This window comes from Brienomyrus brachyistius, unplaced genomic scaffold (assembly GCF_023856365.1).
Source record: "Brienomyrus brachyistius isolate T26 unplaced genomic scaffold, BBRACH_0.4 scaffold36, whole genome shotgun sequence".
NCBI classification, from domain to species: Eukaryota; Metazoa; Chordata; class Actinopteri; order Osteoglossiformes; family Mormyridae; genus Brienomyrus; species Brienomyrus brachyistius.
In genome coordinates, this window is record NW_026042311.1 from 4,025,223 (window position 1) to 4,039,560 (window position 14,338).

A 14,338-nucleotide genomic window follows, 5' to 3' on the forward strand; every position below is an offset into this window, starting at 1 on the left:
CAGATACTACACTTGATCTTAGCCAAAAGGCCGAGAAGCGATGCCCGCAGACTGCGCCCCGCCGGGCTCCGGCATGCGGGACGCCGACGGAGCTGGCGCGGCTGGGTCCTCGACAGCCTCTCTGGGAGGTGGCGCCCGGCGAGACCACGCACGATCCCAGAGGACCAGAAACACGCCACTGGGCAGATAGAGCCGGCCGCTAAGCCGGGCACAGTCTTACTTTGATACAGCAGCGGTGCAGCTCTGCTTGCACAGAGCCTCCAAAAATACAGTGAACTCATCGCTATCCCTCTCCACGGAAATCTTTAGTAAAAGGCGAAAGATTTATACGGGATGAAGAGAGACCCGAGTCGATGCAGAGCCGTCGCTCAGCAGGTGGCCGCTAGCCGGGCCTCCGTGACGCCCCCGCTCGGGGTTGAATTCTCGGGGGCGTCGCAGCCACCGGCCTCGGGGCCCCGACTCCTCCCTGTCCTCCTGGCATCTGAAAGATCAGCAATCATGTAAACAGACATGAGAGAAAATTCAAAAGGCAAAGATGACGGCCTGCCTTACCTCAGCACAGCTGCCCACCCCTCAGAGAGCGTATCATGACCGTGCTTTTTATAATTAAAAAAAAAAAAAAAAAAAAAAAAAAAGAAAAACGGAGGGAAGCGGGACCGGCGCACGGACAGGGTCCGTCCCTCACGACACCGGCTAATCGCCTGGCAAGCGGCGCAGGCTCTCGGTCTGATAAGCGGAACACCGATCAGCTCTGTCTTTCAACAGCAGGGGGCAGTAGAGGTGCACCGTTCCCAGAAACACTGCAATACCGGGTCGATGCGTGGAGCGGACGGGGCAAGCCCCACTTCCGGCTCCCTGTTCCAAAAATCCGTTTAATATGTGGTCCCCTCCATGGGGGACGTATCAGATATTAAACTGATAAGAACAGATACTACACTTGATCTTAGCCAAAAGGCCGAGAAGCGATGCCCGCAGACTGCGCCCCGCCGGGCTCCGGCATGCGGGACGCCGACGGAGCTGGCGCGGCTGGGTCCTCGACAGCCTCTCTGGGAGGTGGCGCCCGGCGGGACCACGCACGATCCCAGAGGACCAGAAACACGCCACTGGGCAGATAGAGCCGGCCGCTAAGCCGGGCACAGTCTTACTTTGATACAGCAGCGGTGCAGCTCTGCTTGCACAGAGCCTCCAAAAATACAGTGAACTCATCGCTATCCCTCTCCACGGAAATCTTTAGTAAAAGGCGAAAGATTTATACGGGATGAAGAGAGACCCGAGTCGATGCAGAGCCGTCGCTCAGCAGGTGGCCGCTAGCCGGGCCTCCGTGACGCCCCCGCTCGGGGTTGAATTCTCGGGGGCGTCGCAGCCACCGGCCTCGGGGCCCCGACTCCTCCCTGTCCTCCTGGCATCTGAAAGATCAGCAATCATGTAAACAGACATGAGAGAAAATTCAAAAGGCAAAGATGACGGCCTGCCTTACCTCAGCACAGCTGCCCACCCCTCAGAGAGCGTATCATGACCGTGCTTTTTATAATTAAAAAAAAAAAAAAAAAAAAAAAAAGAAAAACGGAGGGAAGCGGGACCGGCGCACGGACAGGGTCCGTCCCTCACGACACCGGCTAATCGCCTGGCAAGCGGCGCAGGCTCTGGGTCTGATAAGCGGAACACCGATCAGCTCTGTCTTTCAACAGCAGGGGGCAGTAGAGGTGCACCGTTCCCAGAAACACTGCAATACCGGGTCGATGCGTGGAGCGGACGGGGCAAGCCCCACTTCCGGCTCCCTGTTCCAAAAATCCGTTTAATATGTGGTCCCCTCCATGGGGGACGTATCAGATATTAAACTGATAAGAACAGATACTACACTTGATCTTAGCCAAAAGGCCGAGAAGCGATGCCCGCAGACTGCGCCCCGCCGGGCTCCGGCATGCGGGATGCCGACGGAGCTGGCGCGGCTGGGTCCTCGACAGCCTCTCTGGGAGGTGGCGCCCGGCGAGACCACGCACGATCCCAGAGGACCAGAAACACGCCACTGGGCAGATAGAGCCGGCCGCTAAGCCGGGCACAGTCTTACTTTGATACAGCAGCGGTGCAGCTCTGCTTGCACAGAGCCTCCAAAAATACAGTGAACTCATCGCTATCCCTCTCCACGGAAATCTTTAGTAAAAGGCGAAAGATTTATACGGGATGAAGAGAGACCCGAGTCGATGCAGAGCCGTCGCTCAGCAGGTGGCCGCTAGCCGGGCCTCCGTGACGCCCCCGCTCGGGGTTGAATTCTCGGGGGCGTCGCAGCCACCGGCCTCGGGGCCCCGACTCCTCCCTGTCCTCCTGGCATCTGAAAGATCAGCAATCATGTAAACAGACATGAGAGAAAATTCAAAAGGCAAAGATGACGGCCTGCCTTACCTCAGCACAGCTGCCCACCCCTCAGAGAGCGTATCATGACCGTGCTTTTTATAATTAAAAAAAAAAAAAAAAAAAAAAAAAAAAGAAAAACGGAGGGAAGCGGGACCGGCGCACGGACAGGGTCCGTCCCTCACGACACCGGCTAATCGCCTGGCAAGCGGCGCAGGCTCTCGGTCTGATAAGCGGAACACCGATCAGCTCTGTCTTTCAACAGCAGGGGGCAGTAGAGGTGCACCGTTCCCAGAAACACTGCAATACCGGGTCGATGCGTGGAGCGGACGGGGCAAGCCCCACTTCCGGCTCCCTGTTCCAAAAATCCGTTTAATATGTGGTCCCCTCCATGGGGGACGTATCAGATATTAAACTGATAAGAACAGATACTACACTTGATCTTAGCCAAAAGGCCGAGAAGCGATGCCCGCAGACTGCGCCCCGCCGGGCTCCGGCATGCGGGACGCCGACGGAGCTGGCGCGGCTGGGTCCTCGACAGCCTCTCTGGGAGGTGGCGCCCGGCGAGACCACGCACGATCCCAGAGGACCAGAAACACGCCACTGGGCAGATAGAGCCGGCCGCTAAGCCGGGCACAGTCTTACTTTGATACAGCAGCGGTGCAGCTCTGCTTGCACAGAGCCTCCAAAAATACAGTGAACTCATCGCTATCCCTCTCCACGGAAATCTTTAGTAAAAGGCGAAAGATTTATACGGGATGAAGAGAGACCCGAGTCGATGCAGAGCCGTCGCTCAGCAGGTGGCCGCTAGCCGGGCCTCCGTGACGCCCCCGCTCGGGGTTGAATTCTCGGGGGCGTCGCAGCCACCGGCCTCGGGGCCCCGACTCCTCCCTGTCCTCCTGGCATCTGAAAGATCAGCAATCATGTAAACAGACATGAGAGAAAATTCAAAAGGCAAAGATGACGGCCTGCCTTACCTCAGCACAGCTGCCCACCCCTCAGAGAGCGTATCATGACCGTGCTTTTTATAATTAAAAAAAAAAAAAAAAAAAAAAAAAAAAGAAAAACGGAGGGAAGCGGGACCGGCGCACGGACAGGGTCCGTCCCTCACGACACCGGCTAATCGCCTGGCAAGCGGCGCAGGCTCTCGGTCTGATAAGCGGAACACCGATCAGCTCTGTCTTTCAACAGCAGGGGGCAGTAGAGGTGCACCGTTCCCAGAAACACTGCAATACCGGGTCGATGCGTGGAGCGGACGGGGCAAGCCCCACTTCCGGCTCCCTGTTCCAAAAATCCGTTTAATATGTGGTCCCCTCCATGGGGGACGTATCAGATATTAAACTGATAAGAACAGATACTACACTTGATCTTAGCCAAAAGGCCGAGAAGCGATGCCCGCAGACTGCGCCCCGCCGGGCTCCGGCATGCGGGACGCCGACGGAGCTGGCGCGGCTGGGTCCTCGACAGCCTCTCTGGGAGGTGGCGCCCGGCGAGACCACGCACGATCCCAGAGGACCAGAAACACGCCACTGGGCAGATAGAGCCGGCCGCTAAGCCGGGCACAGTCTTACTTTGATACAGCAGCGGTGCAGCTCTGCTTGCACAGAGCCTCCAAAAATACAGTGAACTCATCGCTATCCCTCTCCACGGAAATCTTTAGTAAAAGGCGAAAGATTTATACGGGATGAAGAGAGACCCGAGTCGATGCAGAGCCGTCGCTCAGCAGGTGGCCGCTAGCCGGGCCTCCGTGACGCCCCCGCTCGGGGTTGAATTCTCGGGGGCGTCGCAGCCACCGGCCTCGGGGCCCCGACTCCTCCCTGTCCTCCTGGCATCTGAAAGATCAGCAATCATGTAAACAGACATGAGAGAAAATTCAAAAGGCAAAGATGACGGCCTGCCTTACCTCAGCACAGCTGCCCACCCCTCAGAGAGCGTATCATGACCGTGCTTTTTATAATTAAAAAAAAAAAAAAAAAAAAAAAAAAAAGAAAAACGGAGGGAAGCGGGACCGGCGCACGGACAGGGTCCGTCCCTCACGACACCGGCTAATCGCCTGGCAAGCGGCGCAGGCTCTCGGTCTGATAAGCGGAACACCGATCAGCTCTGTCTTTCAACAGCAGGGGGCAGTAGAGGTGCACCGTTCCCAGAAACACTGCAATACCGGGTCGATGCGTGGAGCGGACGGGGCAAGCCCCACTTCCGGCTCCCTGTTCCAAAAATCCGTTTAATATGTGGTCCCCTCCATGGGGGACGTATCAGATATTAAACTGATAAGAACAGATACTACACTTGATCTTAGCCAAAAGGCCGAGAAGCGATGCCCGCAGACTGCGCCCCGCCGGGCTCCGGCATGCGGGACGCCGACGGAGCTGGCGCGGCTGGGTCCTCGACAGCCTCTCTGGGAGGTGGCGCCCGGCGAGACCACGCACGATCCCAGAGGACCAGAAACACGCCACTGGGCAGATAGAGCCGGCCGCTAAGCCGGGCACAGTCTTACTTTGATACAGCAGCGGTGCAGCTCTGCTTGCACAGAGCCTCCAAAAATACAGTGAACTCATCGCTATCCCTCTCCACGGAAATCTTTAGTAAAAGGCGAAAGATTTATACGGGATGAAGAGAGACCCGAGTCGATGCAGAGCCGTCGCTCAGCAGGTGGCCGCTAGCCGGGCCTCCGTGACGCCCCCGCTCGGGGTTGAATTCTCGGGGGCGTCGCAGCCACCGGCCTCGGGGCCCCGACTCCTCCCTGTCCTCCTGGCATCTGAAAGATCAGCAATCATGTAAACAGACATGAGAGAAAATTCAAAAGGCAAAGATGACGGCCTGCCTTACCTCAGCACAGCTGCCCACCCCTCAGAGAGCGTATCATGACCGTGCTTTTTATAATTAAAAAAAAAAAAAAAAAAAAAAAAAAAAGAAAAACGGAGGGAAGCGGGACCGGCGCACGGACAGGGTCCGTCCCTCACGACACCGGCTAATCGCCTGGCAAGCGGCGCAGGCTCTCGGTCTGATAAGCGGAACACCGATCAGCTCTGTCTTTCAACAGCAGGGGGCAGTAGAGGTGCACCGTTCCCAGAAACACTGCAATACCGGGTCGATGCGTGGAGCGGACGGGGCAAGCCCCACTTCCGGCTCCCTGTTCCAAAAATCCGTTTAATATGTGGTCCCCTCCATGGGGGACGTATCAGATATTAAACTGATAAGAACAGATACTACACTTGATCTTAGCCAAAAGGCCGAGAAGCGATGCCCGCAGACTGCGCCCCGCCGGGCTCCGGCATGCGGGACGCCGACGGAGCTGGCGCGGCTGGGTCCTCGACAGCCTCTCTGGGAGGTGGCGCCCGGCGAGACCACGCACGATCCCAGAGGACCAGAAACACGCCACTGGGCAGATAGAGCCGGCCGCTAAGCCGGGCACAGTCTTACTTTGATACAGCAGCGGTGCAGCTCTGCTTGCACAGAGCCTCCAAAAATACAGTGAACTCATCGCTATCCCTCTCCACGGAAATCTTTAGTAAAAGGCGAAAGATTTATACGGGATGAAGAGAGACCCGAGTCGATGCAGAGCCGTCGCTCAGCAGGTGGCCGCTAGCCGGGCCTCCGTGACGCCCCCGCTCGGGGTTGAATTCTCGGGGGCGTCGCAGCCACCGGCCTCGGGGCCCCGACTCCTCCCTGTCCTCCTGGCATCTGAAAGATCAGCAATCATGTAAACAGACATGAGAGAAAATTCAAAAGGCAAAGATGACGGCCTGCCTTACCTCAGCACAGCTGCCCACCCCTCAGAGAGCGTATCATGACCGTGCTTTTTATAATTAAAAAAAAAAAAAAAAAAAAAAAAAAAAGAAAAACGGAGGGAAGCGGGACCGGCGCACGGACAGGGTCCGTCCCTCACGACACCGGCTAATCGCCTGGCAAGCGGCGCAGGCTCTCGGTCTGATAAGCGGAACACCGATCAGCTCTGTCTTTCAACAGCAGGGGGCAGTAGAGGTGCACCGTTCCCAGAAACACTGCAATACCGGGTCGATGCGTGGAGCGGACGGGGCAAGCCCCACTTCCGGCTCCCTGTTCCAAAAATCCGTTTAATATGTGGTCCCCTCCATGGGGGACGTATCAGATATTAAACTGATAAGAACAGATACTACACTTGATCTTAGCCAAAAGGCCGAGAAGCGATGCCCGCAGACTGCGCCCCGCCGGGCTCCGGCATGCGGGACGCCGACGGAGCTGGCGCGGCTGGGTCCTCGACAGCCTCTCTGGGAGGTGGCGCCCGGCGAGACCACGCACGATCCCAGAGGACCAGAAACACGCCACTGGGCAGATAGAGCCGGCCGCTAAGCCGGGCACAGTCTTACTTTGATACAGCAGCGGTGCAGCTCTGCTTGCACAGAGCCTCCAAAAATACAGTGAACTCATCGCTATCCCTCTCCACGGAAATCTTTAGTAAAAGGCGAAAGATTTATACGGGATGAAGAGAGACCCGAGTCGATGCAGAGCCGTCGCTCAGCAGGTGGCCGCTAGCCGGGCCTCCGTGACGCCCCCGCTCGGGGTTGAATTCTCGGGGGCGTCGCAGCCACCGGCCTCGGGGCCCCGACTCCTCCCTGTCCTCCTGGCATCTGAAAGATCAGCAATCATGTAAACAGACATGAGAGAAAATTCAAAAGGCAAAGATGACGGCCTGCCTTACCTCAGCACAGCTGCCCACCCCTCAGAGAGCGTATCATGACCGTGCTTTTTATAATTAAAAAAAAAAAAAAAAAAAAGAAAAACGGAGGGAAGCGGGACCGGCGCACGGACAGGGTCCGTCCCTCACGACACCGGCTAATCGCCTGGCAAGCGGCGCAGGCTCTCGGTCTGATAAGCGGAACACCGATCAGCTCTGTCTTTCAACAGCAGGGGGCAGTAGAGGTGCACCGTTCCCAGAAACACTGCAATACCGGGTCGATGCGTGGAGCGGACGGGGCAAGCCCCACTTCCGGCTCCCTGTTCCAAAAATCCGTTTAATATGTGGTCCCCTCCATGGGGGACGTATCAGATATTAAACTGATAAGAACAGATACTACACTTGATCTTAGCCAAAAGGCCGAGAAGCGATGCCCGCAGACTGCGCCCCGCCGGGCTCCGGCATGCGGGACGCCGACGGAGCTGGCGCGGCTGGGTCCTCGACAGCCTCTCTGGGAGGTGGCGCCCGGCGAGACCACGCACGATCCCAGAGGACCAGAAACACGCCACTGGGCAGATAGAGCCGGCCGCTAAGCCGGGCACAGTCTTACTTTGATACAGCAGCGGTGCAGCTCTGCTTGCACAGAGCCTCCAAAAATACAGTGAACTCATCGCTATCCCTCTCCACGGAAATCTTTAGTAAAAGGCGAAAGATTTATACGGGATGAAGAGAGACCCGAGTCGATGCAGAGCCGTCGCTCAGCAGGTGGCCGCTAGCCGGGCCTCCGTGACGCCCCCGCTCGGGGTTGAATTCTCGGGGGCGTCGCAGCCACCGGCCTCGGGGCCCCGACTCCTCCCTGTCCTCCTGGCATCTGAAAGATCAGCAATCATGTAAACAGACATGAGAGAAAATTCAAAAGGCAAAGATGACGGCCTGCCTTACCTCAGCACAGCTGCCCACCCCTCAGAGAGCGTATCATGACCGTGCTTTTTATAATTAAAAAAAAAAAAAAAAAAAAAAAAAAAGAAAAACGGAGGGAAGCGGGACCGGCGCACGGACAGGGTCCGTCCCTCACGACACCGGCTAATCGCCTGGCAAGCGGCGCAGGCTCTCGGTCTGATAAGCGGAACACCGATCAGCTCTGTCTTTCAACAGCAGGGGGCAGTAGAGGTGCACCGTTCCCAGAAACACTGCAATACCGGGTCGATGCGTGGAGCGGACGGGGCAAGCCCCACTTCCGGCTCCCTGTTCCAAAAATCCGTTTAATATGTGGTCCCCTCCATGGGGGACGTATCAGATATTAAACTGATAAGAACAGATACTACACTTGATCTTAGCCAAAAGGCCGAGAAGCGATGCCCGCAGACTGCGCCCCGCCGGGCTCCGGCATGCGGGACGCCGACGGAGCTGGCGCGGCTGGGTCCTCGACAGCCTCTCTGGGAGGTGGCGCCCGGCGAGACCACGCACGATCCCAGAGGACCAGAAACACGCCACTGGGCAGATAGAGCCGGCCGCTAAGCCGGGCACAGTCTTACTTTGATACAGCAGCGGTGCAGCTCTGCTTGCACAGAGCCTCCAAAAATACAGTGAACTCATCGCTATCCCTCTCCACGGAAATCTTTAGTAAAAGGCGAAAGATTTATACGGGATGAAGAGAGACCCGAGTCGATGCAGAGCCGTCGCTCAGCAGGTGGCCGCTAGCCGGGCCTCCGTGACGCCCCCGCTCGGGGTTGAATTCTCGGGGGCGTCGCAGCCACCGGCCTCGGGGCCCCGACTCCTCCCTGTCCTCCTGGCATCTGAAAGATCAGCAATCATGTAAACAGACATGAGAGAAAATTCAAAAGGCAAAGATGACGGCCTGCCTTACCTCAGCACAGCTGCCCACCCCTCAGAGAGCGTATCATGACCGTGCTTTTTATAATTAAAAAAAAAAAAAAAAAAAAAAAAAAAAGAAAAACGGAGGGAAGCGGGACCGGCGCACGGACAGGGTCCGTCCCTCACGACACCGGCTAATCGCCTGGCAAGCGGCGCAGGCTCTCGGTCTGATAAGCGGAACACCGATCAGCTCTGTCTTTCAACAGCAGGGGGCAGTAGAGGTGCACCGTTCCCAGAAACACTGCAATACCGGGTCGATGCGTGGAGCGGACGGGGCAAGCCCCACTTCCGGCTCCCTGTTCCAAAAATCCGTTTAATATGTGGTCCCCTCCATGGGGGACGTATCAGATATTAAACTGATAAGAACAGATACTACACTTGATCTTAGCCAAAAGGCCGAGAAGCGATGCCCGCAGACTGCGCCCCGCCGGGCTCCGGCATGCGGGACGCCGACGGAGCTGGCGCGGCTGGGTCCTCGACAGCCTCTCTGGGAGGTGGCGCCCGGCGAGACCACGCACGATCCCAGAGGACCAGAAACACGCCACTGGGCAGATAGAGCCGGCCGCTAAGCCGGGCACAGTCTTACTTTGATACAGCAGCGGTGCAGCTCTGCTTGCACAGAGCCTCCAAAAATACAGTGAACTCATCGCTATCCCTCTCCACGGAAATCTTTAGTAAAAGGCGAAAGATTTATACGGGATGAAGAGAGACCCGAGTCGATGCAGAGCCGTCGCTCAGCAGGTGGCCGCTAGCCGGGCCTCCGTGACGCCCCCGCTCGGGGTTGAATTCTCGGGGGCGTCGCAGCCACCGGCCTCGGGGCCCCGACTCCTCCCTGTCCTCCTGGCATCTGAAAGATCAGCAATCATGTAAACAGACATGAGAGAAAATTCAAAAGGCAAAGATGACGGCCTGCCTTACCTCAGCACAGCTGCCCACCCCTCAGAGAGCGTATCATGACCGTGCTTTTTATAATTAAAAAAAAAAAAAAAAAAAAAAAAAAAAAAGAAAAACGGAGGGAAGCGGGACCGGCGCACGGACAGGGTCCGTCCCTCACGACACCGGCTAATCGCCTGGCAAGCGGCGCAGGCTCTCGGTCTGATAAGCGGAACACCGATCAGCTCTGTCTTTCAACAGCAGGGGGCAGTAGAGGTGCACCGTTCCCAGAAACACTGCAATACCGGGTCGATGCGTGGAGCGGACGGGGCAAGCCCCACTTCCGGCTCCCTGTTCCAAAAATCCGTTTAATATGTGGTCCCCTCCATGGGGGACGTATCAGATATTAAACTGATAAGAACAGATACTACACTTGATCTTAGCCAAAAGGCCGAGAAGCGATGCCCGCAGACTGCGCCCCGCCGGGCTCCGGCATGCGGGACGCCGACGGAGCTGGCGCGGCTGGGTCCTCGACAGCCTCTCTGGGAGGTGGCGCCCGGCGAGACCACGCACGATCCCAGAGGACCAGAAACACGCCACTGGGCAGATAGAGCCGGCCGCTAAGCCGGGCACAGTCTTACTTTGATACAGCAGCGGTGCAGCTCTGCTTGCACAGAGCCTCCAAAAATACAGTGAACTCATCGCTATCCCTCTCCACGGAAATCTTTAGTAAAAGGCGAAAGATTTATACGGGATGAAGAGAGACCCGAGTCGATGCAGAGCCGTCGCTCAGCAGGTGGCCGCTAGCCGGGCCTCCGTGACGCCCCCGCTCGGGGTTGAATTCTCGGGGGCGTCGCAGCCACCGGCCTCGGGGCCCCGACTCCTCCCTGTCCTCCTGGCATCTGAAAGATCAGCAATCATGTAAACAGACATGAGAGAAAATTCAAAAGGCAAAGATGACGGCCTGCCTTACCTCAGCACAGCTGCCCACCCCTCAGAGAGCGTATCATGACCGTGCTTTTTATAATTAAAAAAAAAAAAAAAAAAAAAAAAAAAAGAAAAACGGAGGGAAGCGGGACCGGCGCACGGACAGGGTCCGTCCCTCACGACACCGGCTAATCGCCTGGCAAGCGGCGCAGGCTCTCGGTCTGATAAGCGGAACACCGATCAGCTCTGTCTTTCAACAGCAGGGGGCAGTAGAGGTGCACCGTTCCCAGAAACACTGCAATACCGGGTCGATGCGTGGAGCGGACGGGGCAAGCCCCACTTCCGGCTCCCTGTTCCAAAAATCCGTTTAATATGTGGTCCCCTCCATGGGGGACGTATCAGATATTAAACTGATAAGAACAGATACTACACTTGATCTTAGCCAAAAGGCCGAGAAGCGATGCCCGCAGACTGCGCCCCGCCGGGCTCCGGCATGCGGGACGCCGACGGAGCTGGCGCGGCTGGGTCCTCGACAGCCTCTCTGGGAGGTGGCGCCCGGCGAGACCACGCACGATCCCAGAGGACCAGAAACACGCCACTGGGCAGATAGAGCCGGCCGCTAAGCCGGGCACAGTCTTACTTTGATACAGCAGCGGTGCAGCTCTGCTTGCACAGAGCCTCCAAAAATACAGTGAACTCATCGCTATCCCTCTCCACGGAAATCTTTAGTAAAAGGCGAAAGATTTATACGGGATGAAGAGAGACCCGAGTCGATGCAGAGCCGTCGCTCAGCAGGTGGCCGCTAGCCGGGCCTCCGTGACGCCCCCGCTCGGGGTTGAATTCTCGGGGGCGTCGCAGCCACCGGCCTCGGGGCCCCGACTCCTCCCTGTCCTCCTGGCATCTGAAAGATCAGCAATCATGTAAACAGACATGAGAGAAAATTCAAAAGGCAAAGATGACGGCCTGCCTTACCTCAGCACAGCTGCCCACCCCTCAGAGAGCGTATCATGACCGTGCTTTTTATAATTAAAAAAAAAAAAAAAAAAAAAAAAAAAGAAAAACGGAGGGAAGCGGGACCGGCGCACGGACAGGGTCCGTCCCTCACGACACCGGCTAATCGCCTGGCAAGCGGCGCAGGCTCTCGGTCTGATAAGCGGAACACCGATCAGCTCTGTCTTTCAACAGCAGGGGGGCAGTAGAGGTGCACCGTTCCCAGAAACACTGCAATACCGGGTCGATGCGTGGAGCGGACGGGGCAAGCCCCACTTCCGGCTCCCTGTTCCAAAAATCCGTTTAATATGTGGTCCCCTCCATGGGGGACGTATCAGATATTAAACTGATAAGAACAGATACTACACTTGATCTTAGCCAAAAGGCCGAGAAGCGATGCCCGCAGACTGCGCCCCGCCGGGCTCCGGCATGCGGGACGCCGACGGAGCTGGCGCGGCTGGGTCCTCGACAGCCTCTCTGGGAGGTGGCGCCCGGCGAGACCACGCACGATCCCAGAGGACCAGAAACACGCCACTGGGCAGATAGAGCCGGCCGCTAAGCCGGGCACAGTCTTACTTTGATACAGCAGCGGTGCAGCTCTGCTTGCACAGAGCCTCCAAAAATACAGTGAACTCATCGCTATCCCTCTCCACGGAAATCTTTAGTAAAAGGCGAAAGATTTATACGGGATGAAGAGAGACCCGAGTCGATGCAGAGCCGTCGCTCAGCAGGTGGCCGCTAGCCGGGCCTCCGTGACGCCCCCGCTCGGGGTTGAATTCTCGGGGGCGTCGCAGCCACCGGCCTCGGGGCCCCGACTCCTCCCTGTCCTCCTGGCATCTGAAAGATCAGCAATCATGTAAACAGACATGAGAGAAAATTCAAAAGGCAAAGATGACGGCCTGCCTTACCTCAGCACAGCTGCCCACCCCTCAGAGAGCGTATCATGACCGTGCTTTTTATAATTAAAAAAAAAAAAAAAAAAAAAAAAAAAGAAAAACGGAGGGAAGCGGGACCGGCGCACGGACAGGGTCCGTCCCTCACGACACCGGCTAATCGCCTGGCAAGCGGCGCAGGCTCTCGGTCTGATAAGCGGAACACCGATCAGCTCTGTCTTTCAACAGCAGGGGGCAGTAGAGGTGCACCGTTCCCAGAAACACTGCAATACCGGGTCGATGCGTGGAGCGGACGGGGCAAGCCCCACTTCCGGCTCCCTGTTCCAAAAATCCGTTTAATATGTGGTCCCCTCCATGGGGGACGTATCAGATATTAAACTGATAAGAACAGATACTACACTTGATCTTAGCCAAAAGGCCGAGAAGCGATGCCCGCAGACTGCGCCCCGCCGGGCTCCGGCATGCGGGACGCCGACGGAGCTGGCGCGGCTGGGTCCTCGACAGCCTCTCTGGGAGGTGGCGCCCGGCGAGACCACGCACGATCCCAGAGGACCAGAAACACGCCACTGGGCAGATAGAGCCGGCCGCTAAGCCGGGCACAGTCTTACTTTGATACAGCAGCGGTGCAGCTCTGCTTGCACAGAGCCTCCAAAAATACAGTGAACTCATCGCTATCCCTCTCCACGGAAATCTTTAGTAAAAGGCGAAAGATTTATACGGGATGAAGAGAGACCCGAGTCGATGCAGAGCCGTCGCTCAGCAGGTGGCCGCTAGCCGGGCCTCCGTGACGCCCCCGCTCGGGGTTGAATTCTCGGGGGCGTCGCAGCCACCGGCCTCGGGGCCCCGACTCCTCCCTGTCCTCCTGGCATCTGAAAGATCAGCAATCATGTAAACAGACATGAGAGAAAATTCAAAAGGCAAAGATGACGGCCTGCCTTACCTCAGCACAGCTGCCCACCCCTCAGAGAGCGTATCATGACCGTGCTTTTTATAATTAAAAAAAAAAAAAAAAAAAAAAAAAAAGAAAAACGGAGGGAAGCGGGACCGGCGCACGGACAGGGTCCGTCCCTCACGACACCGGCTAATCGCCTGGCAAGCGGCGCAGGCTCTCGGTCTGATAAGCGGAACACCGATCAGCTCTGTCTTTCAACAGCAGGGGGCAGTAGAGGTGCACCGTTCCCAGAAACACTGCAATACCGGGTCGATGCGTGGAGCGGACGGGGCAAGCCCCACTTCCGGCTCCCTGTTCCAAAAATCCGTTTAATATGTGGTCCCCTCCATGGGGGACGTATCAGATATTAAACTGATAAGAACAGATACTACACTTGATCTTAGCCAAAAGGCCGAGAAGCGATGCCCGCAGACTGCGCCCCGCCGGGCTCCGGCATGCGGGACGCCGACGGAGCTGGCGCGGCTGGGTCCTCGACAGCCTCTCTGGGAGGTGGCGCCCGGCGAGACCACGCACGATCCCAGAGGACCAGAAACACGCCACTGGGCAGATAGAGCCGGCCGCTAAGCCGGGCACAGTCTTACTTTGATACAGCAGCGGTGCAGCTCTGCTTGCACAGAGCCTCCAAAAATACAGTGAACTCATCGCTATCCCTCTCCACGGAAATCTTTAGTAAAAGGCGAAAGATTTATACGGGATGAAGAGAGACCCGAGTCGATGCAGAGCCGTCGCTCAGCAGGTGGCCGCTAGCCGGGCCTCCGTGACGCCCCCGCTCGGGGTTGAATTCTCGGGGGCGTCGCAGCCACCGGCCTCGGGGCCCCGACT

General features: G+C 57.3%; 32 non-coding genes across 32 annotated transcripts in view; all 32 read right to left on the reverse strand.

Moving 5' to 3' along the window:
• Positions 1-42, reverse strand: part of LOC125722142 (U2 spliceosomal RNA) — a 192-nt gene extending 150 nt beyond the window's left edge. The window contains exon 1 of the small nuclear RNA XR_007386171.1: positions 1-42. This exon is cut by the window's left edge and continues 150 nt beyond it. This is a non-coding gene — a small nuclear RNA (U2 spliceosomal RNA).
• A 197-nt stretch (positions 43-239) lies between these two features.
• LOC125722092 (U5 spliceosomal RNA) lies at positions 240-353 on the reverse strand. The gene has a single exon (XR_007386123.1). It is a non-coding gene; the product is annotated as a U5 spliceosomal RNA (small nuclear RNA).
• A 422-nt stretch (positions 354-775) lies between these two features.
• LOC125722143 (U2 spliceosomal RNA) lies at positions 776-967 on the reverse strand. Its single transcript, XR_007386172.1, has one exon. It is a non-coding gene; the product is annotated as a U2 spliceosomal RNA (small nuclear RNA).
• Positions 968-1,164: 197 nt separating this feature from the next.
• Positions 1,165-1,278, reverse strand: LOC125722093 (U5 spliceosomal RNA). Its single transcript, XR_007386124.1, has one exon. It is a non-coding gene; the product is annotated as a U5 spliceosomal RNA (small nuclear RNA).
• Positions 1,279-1,698: 420 nt separating this feature from the next.
• On the reverse strand, positions 1,699-1,890 carry LOC125722144 (U2 spliceosomal RNA). Its single transcript, XR_007386173.1, has one exon. It is a non-coding gene; the product is annotated as a U2 spliceosomal RNA (small nuclear RNA).
• Positions 1,891-2,087: 197 nt separating this feature from the next.
• LOC125722094 (U5 spliceosomal RNA) lies at positions 2,088-2,201 on the reverse strand. Its single transcript, XR_007386125.1, has one exon. It is a non-coding gene; the product is annotated as a U5 spliceosomal RNA (small nuclear RNA).
• A 423-nt stretch (positions 2,202-2,624) lies between these two features.
• Positions 2,625-2,816, reverse strand: LOC125722145 (U2 spliceosomal RNA). The gene has a single exon (XR_007386174.1). It is a non-coding gene; the product is annotated as a U2 spliceosomal RNA (small nuclear RNA).
• A 197-nt stretch (positions 2,817-3,013) lies between these two features.
• Positions 3,014-3,127, reverse strand: LOC125722095 (U5 spliceosomal RNA). Its single transcript, XR_007386126.1, has one exon. It is a non-coding gene; the product is annotated as a U5 spliceosomal RNA (small nuclear RNA).
• Positions 3,128-3,550: 423 nt separating this feature from the next.
• On the reverse strand, positions 3,551-3,742 carry LOC125722146 (U2 spliceosomal RNA). Its single transcript, XR_007386175.1, has one exon. It is a non-coding gene; the product is annotated as a U2 spliceosomal RNA (small nuclear RNA).
• Positions 3,743-3,939: 197 nt separating this feature from the next.
• On the reverse strand, positions 3,940-4,053 carry LOC125722096 (U5 spliceosomal RNA). The gene has a single exon (XR_007386127.1). It is a non-coding gene; the product is annotated as a U5 spliceosomal RNA (small nuclear RNA).
• Positions 4,054-4,476: 423 nt separating this feature from the next.
• LOC125722147 (U2 spliceosomal RNA) lies at positions 4,477-4,668 on the reverse strand. The gene has a single exon (XR_007386176.1). It is a non-coding gene; the product is annotated as a U2 spliceosomal RNA (small nuclear RNA).
• Positions 4,669-4,865: 197 nt separating this feature from the next.
• Positions 4,866-4,979, reverse strand: LOC125722097 (U5 spliceosomal RNA). The gene has a single exon (XR_007386128.1). It is a non-coding gene; the product is annotated as a U5 spliceosomal RNA (small nuclear RNA).
• Positions 4,980-5,402: 423 nt separating this feature from the next.
• On the reverse strand, positions 5,403-5,594 carry LOC125722148 (U2 spliceosomal RNA). Its single transcript, XR_007386177.1, has one exon. It is a non-coding gene; the product is annotated as a U2 spliceosomal RNA (small nuclear RNA).
• Positions 5,595-5,791: 197 nt separating this feature from the next.
• On the reverse strand, positions 5,792-5,905 carry LOC125722099 (U5 spliceosomal RNA). Its single transcript, XR_007386130.1, has one exon. It is a non-coding gene; the product is annotated as a U5 spliceosomal RNA (small nuclear RNA).
• Positions 5,906-6,328: 423 nt separating this feature from the next.
• LOC125722149 (U2 spliceosomal RNA) lies at positions 6,329-6,520 on the reverse strand. The gene has a single exon (XR_007386178.1). It is a non-coding gene; the product is annotated as a U2 spliceosomal RNA (small nuclear RNA).
• Positions 6,521-6,717: 197 nt separating this feature from the next.
• On the reverse strand, positions 6,718-6,831 carry LOC125722101 (U5 spliceosomal RNA). The gene has a single exon (XR_007386131.1). It is a non-coding gene; the product is annotated as a U5 spliceosomal RNA (small nuclear RNA).
• Positions 6,832-7,246: 415 nt separating this feature from the next.
• Positions 7,247-7,438, reverse strand: LOC125722151 (U2 spliceosomal RNA). The gene has a single exon (XR_007386180.1). It is a non-coding gene; the product is annotated as a U2 spliceosomal RNA (small nuclear RNA).
• A 197-nt stretch (positions 7,439-7,635) lies between these two features.
• On the reverse strand, positions 7,636-7,749 carry LOC125722102 (U5 spliceosomal RNA). Its single transcript, XR_007386132.1, has one exon. It is a non-coding gene; the product is annotated as a U5 spliceosomal RNA (small nuclear RNA).
• Positions 7,750-8,171: 422 nt separating this feature from the next.
• LOC125722153 (U2 spliceosomal RNA) lies at positions 8,172-8,363 on the reverse strand. Its single transcript, XR_007386181.1, has one exon. It is a non-coding gene; the product is annotated as a U2 spliceosomal RNA (small nuclear RNA).
• Positions 8,364-8,560: 197 nt separating this feature from the next.
• On the reverse strand, positions 8,561-8,674 carry LOC125722103 (U5 spliceosomal RNA). The gene has a single exon (XR_007386133.1). It is a non-coding gene; the product is annotated as a U5 spliceosomal RNA (small nuclear RNA).
• Positions 8,675-9,097: 423 nt separating this feature from the next.
• On the reverse strand, positions 9,098-9,289 carry LOC125722154 (U2 spliceosomal RNA). Its single transcript, XR_007386182.1, has one exon. It is a non-coding gene; the product is annotated as a U2 spliceosomal RNA (small nuclear RNA).
• A 197-nt stretch (positions 9,290-9,486) lies between these two features.
• LOC125722104 (U5 spliceosomal RNA) lies at positions 9,487-9,600 on the reverse strand. The gene has a single exon (XR_007386134.1). It is a non-coding gene; the product is annotated as a U5 spliceosomal RNA (small nuclear RNA).
• A 425-nt stretch (positions 9,601-10,025) lies between these two features.
• On the reverse strand, positions 10,026-10,217 carry LOC125722155 (U2 spliceosomal RNA). The gene has a single exon (XR_007386183.1). It is a non-coding gene; the product is annotated as a U2 spliceosomal RNA (small nuclear RNA).
• Positions 10,218-10,414: 197 nt separating this feature from the next.
• On the reverse strand, positions 10,415-10,528 carry LOC125722105 (U5 spliceosomal RNA). Its single transcript, XR_007386135.1, has one exon. It is a non-coding gene; the product is annotated as a U5 spliceosomal RNA (small nuclear RNA).
• A 423-nt stretch (positions 10,529-10,951) lies between these two features.
• Positions 10,952-11,143, reverse strand: LOC125722156 (U2 spliceosomal RNA). The gene has a single exon (XR_007386184.1). It is a non-coding gene; the product is annotated as a U2 spliceosomal RNA (small nuclear RNA).
• Positions 11,144-11,340: 197 nt separating this feature from the next.
• Positions 11,341-11,454, reverse strand: LOC125722106 (U5 spliceosomal RNA). The gene has a single exon (XR_007386136.1). It is a non-coding gene; the product is annotated as a U5 spliceosomal RNA (small nuclear RNA).
• A 423-nt stretch (positions 11,455-11,877) lies between these two features.
• On the reverse strand, positions 11,878-12,069 carry LOC125722035 (U2 spliceosomal RNA). Its single transcript, XR_007386071.1, has one exon. It is a non-coding gene; the product is annotated as a U2 spliceosomal RNA (small nuclear RNA).
• Positions 12,070-12,266: 197 nt separating this feature from the next.
• On the reverse strand, positions 12,267-12,380 carry LOC125722107 (U5 spliceosomal RNA). Its single transcript, XR_007386137.1, has one exon. It is a non-coding gene; the product is annotated as a U5 spliceosomal RNA (small nuclear RNA).
• A 422-nt stretch (positions 12,381-12,802) lies between these two features.
• LOC125722036 (U2 spliceosomal RNA) lies at positions 12,803-12,994 on the reverse strand. The gene has a single exon (XR_007386072.1). It is a non-coding gene; the product is annotated as a U2 spliceosomal RNA (small nuclear RNA).
• Positions 12,995-13,191: 197 nt separating this feature from the next.
• Positions 13,192-13,305, reverse strand: LOC125722108 (U5 spliceosomal RNA). Its single transcript, XR_007386138.1, has one exon. It is a non-coding gene; the product is annotated as a U5 spliceosomal RNA (small nuclear RNA).
• A 422-nt stretch (positions 13,306-13,727) lies between these two features.
• On the reverse strand, positions 13,728-13,919 carry LOC125722037 (U2 spliceosomal RNA). Its single transcript, XR_007386074.1, has one exon. It is a non-coding gene; the product is annotated as a U2 spliceosomal RNA (small nuclear RNA).
• A 197-nt stretch (positions 13,920-14,116) lies between these two features.
• On the reverse strand, positions 14,117-14,230 carry LOC125722109 (U5 spliceosomal RNA). The gene has a single exon (XR_007386139.1). It is a non-coding gene; the product is annotated as a U5 spliceosomal RNA (small nuclear RNA).
• Between the last annotated feature and the right edge of the window lie 108 nt (positions 14,231-14,338).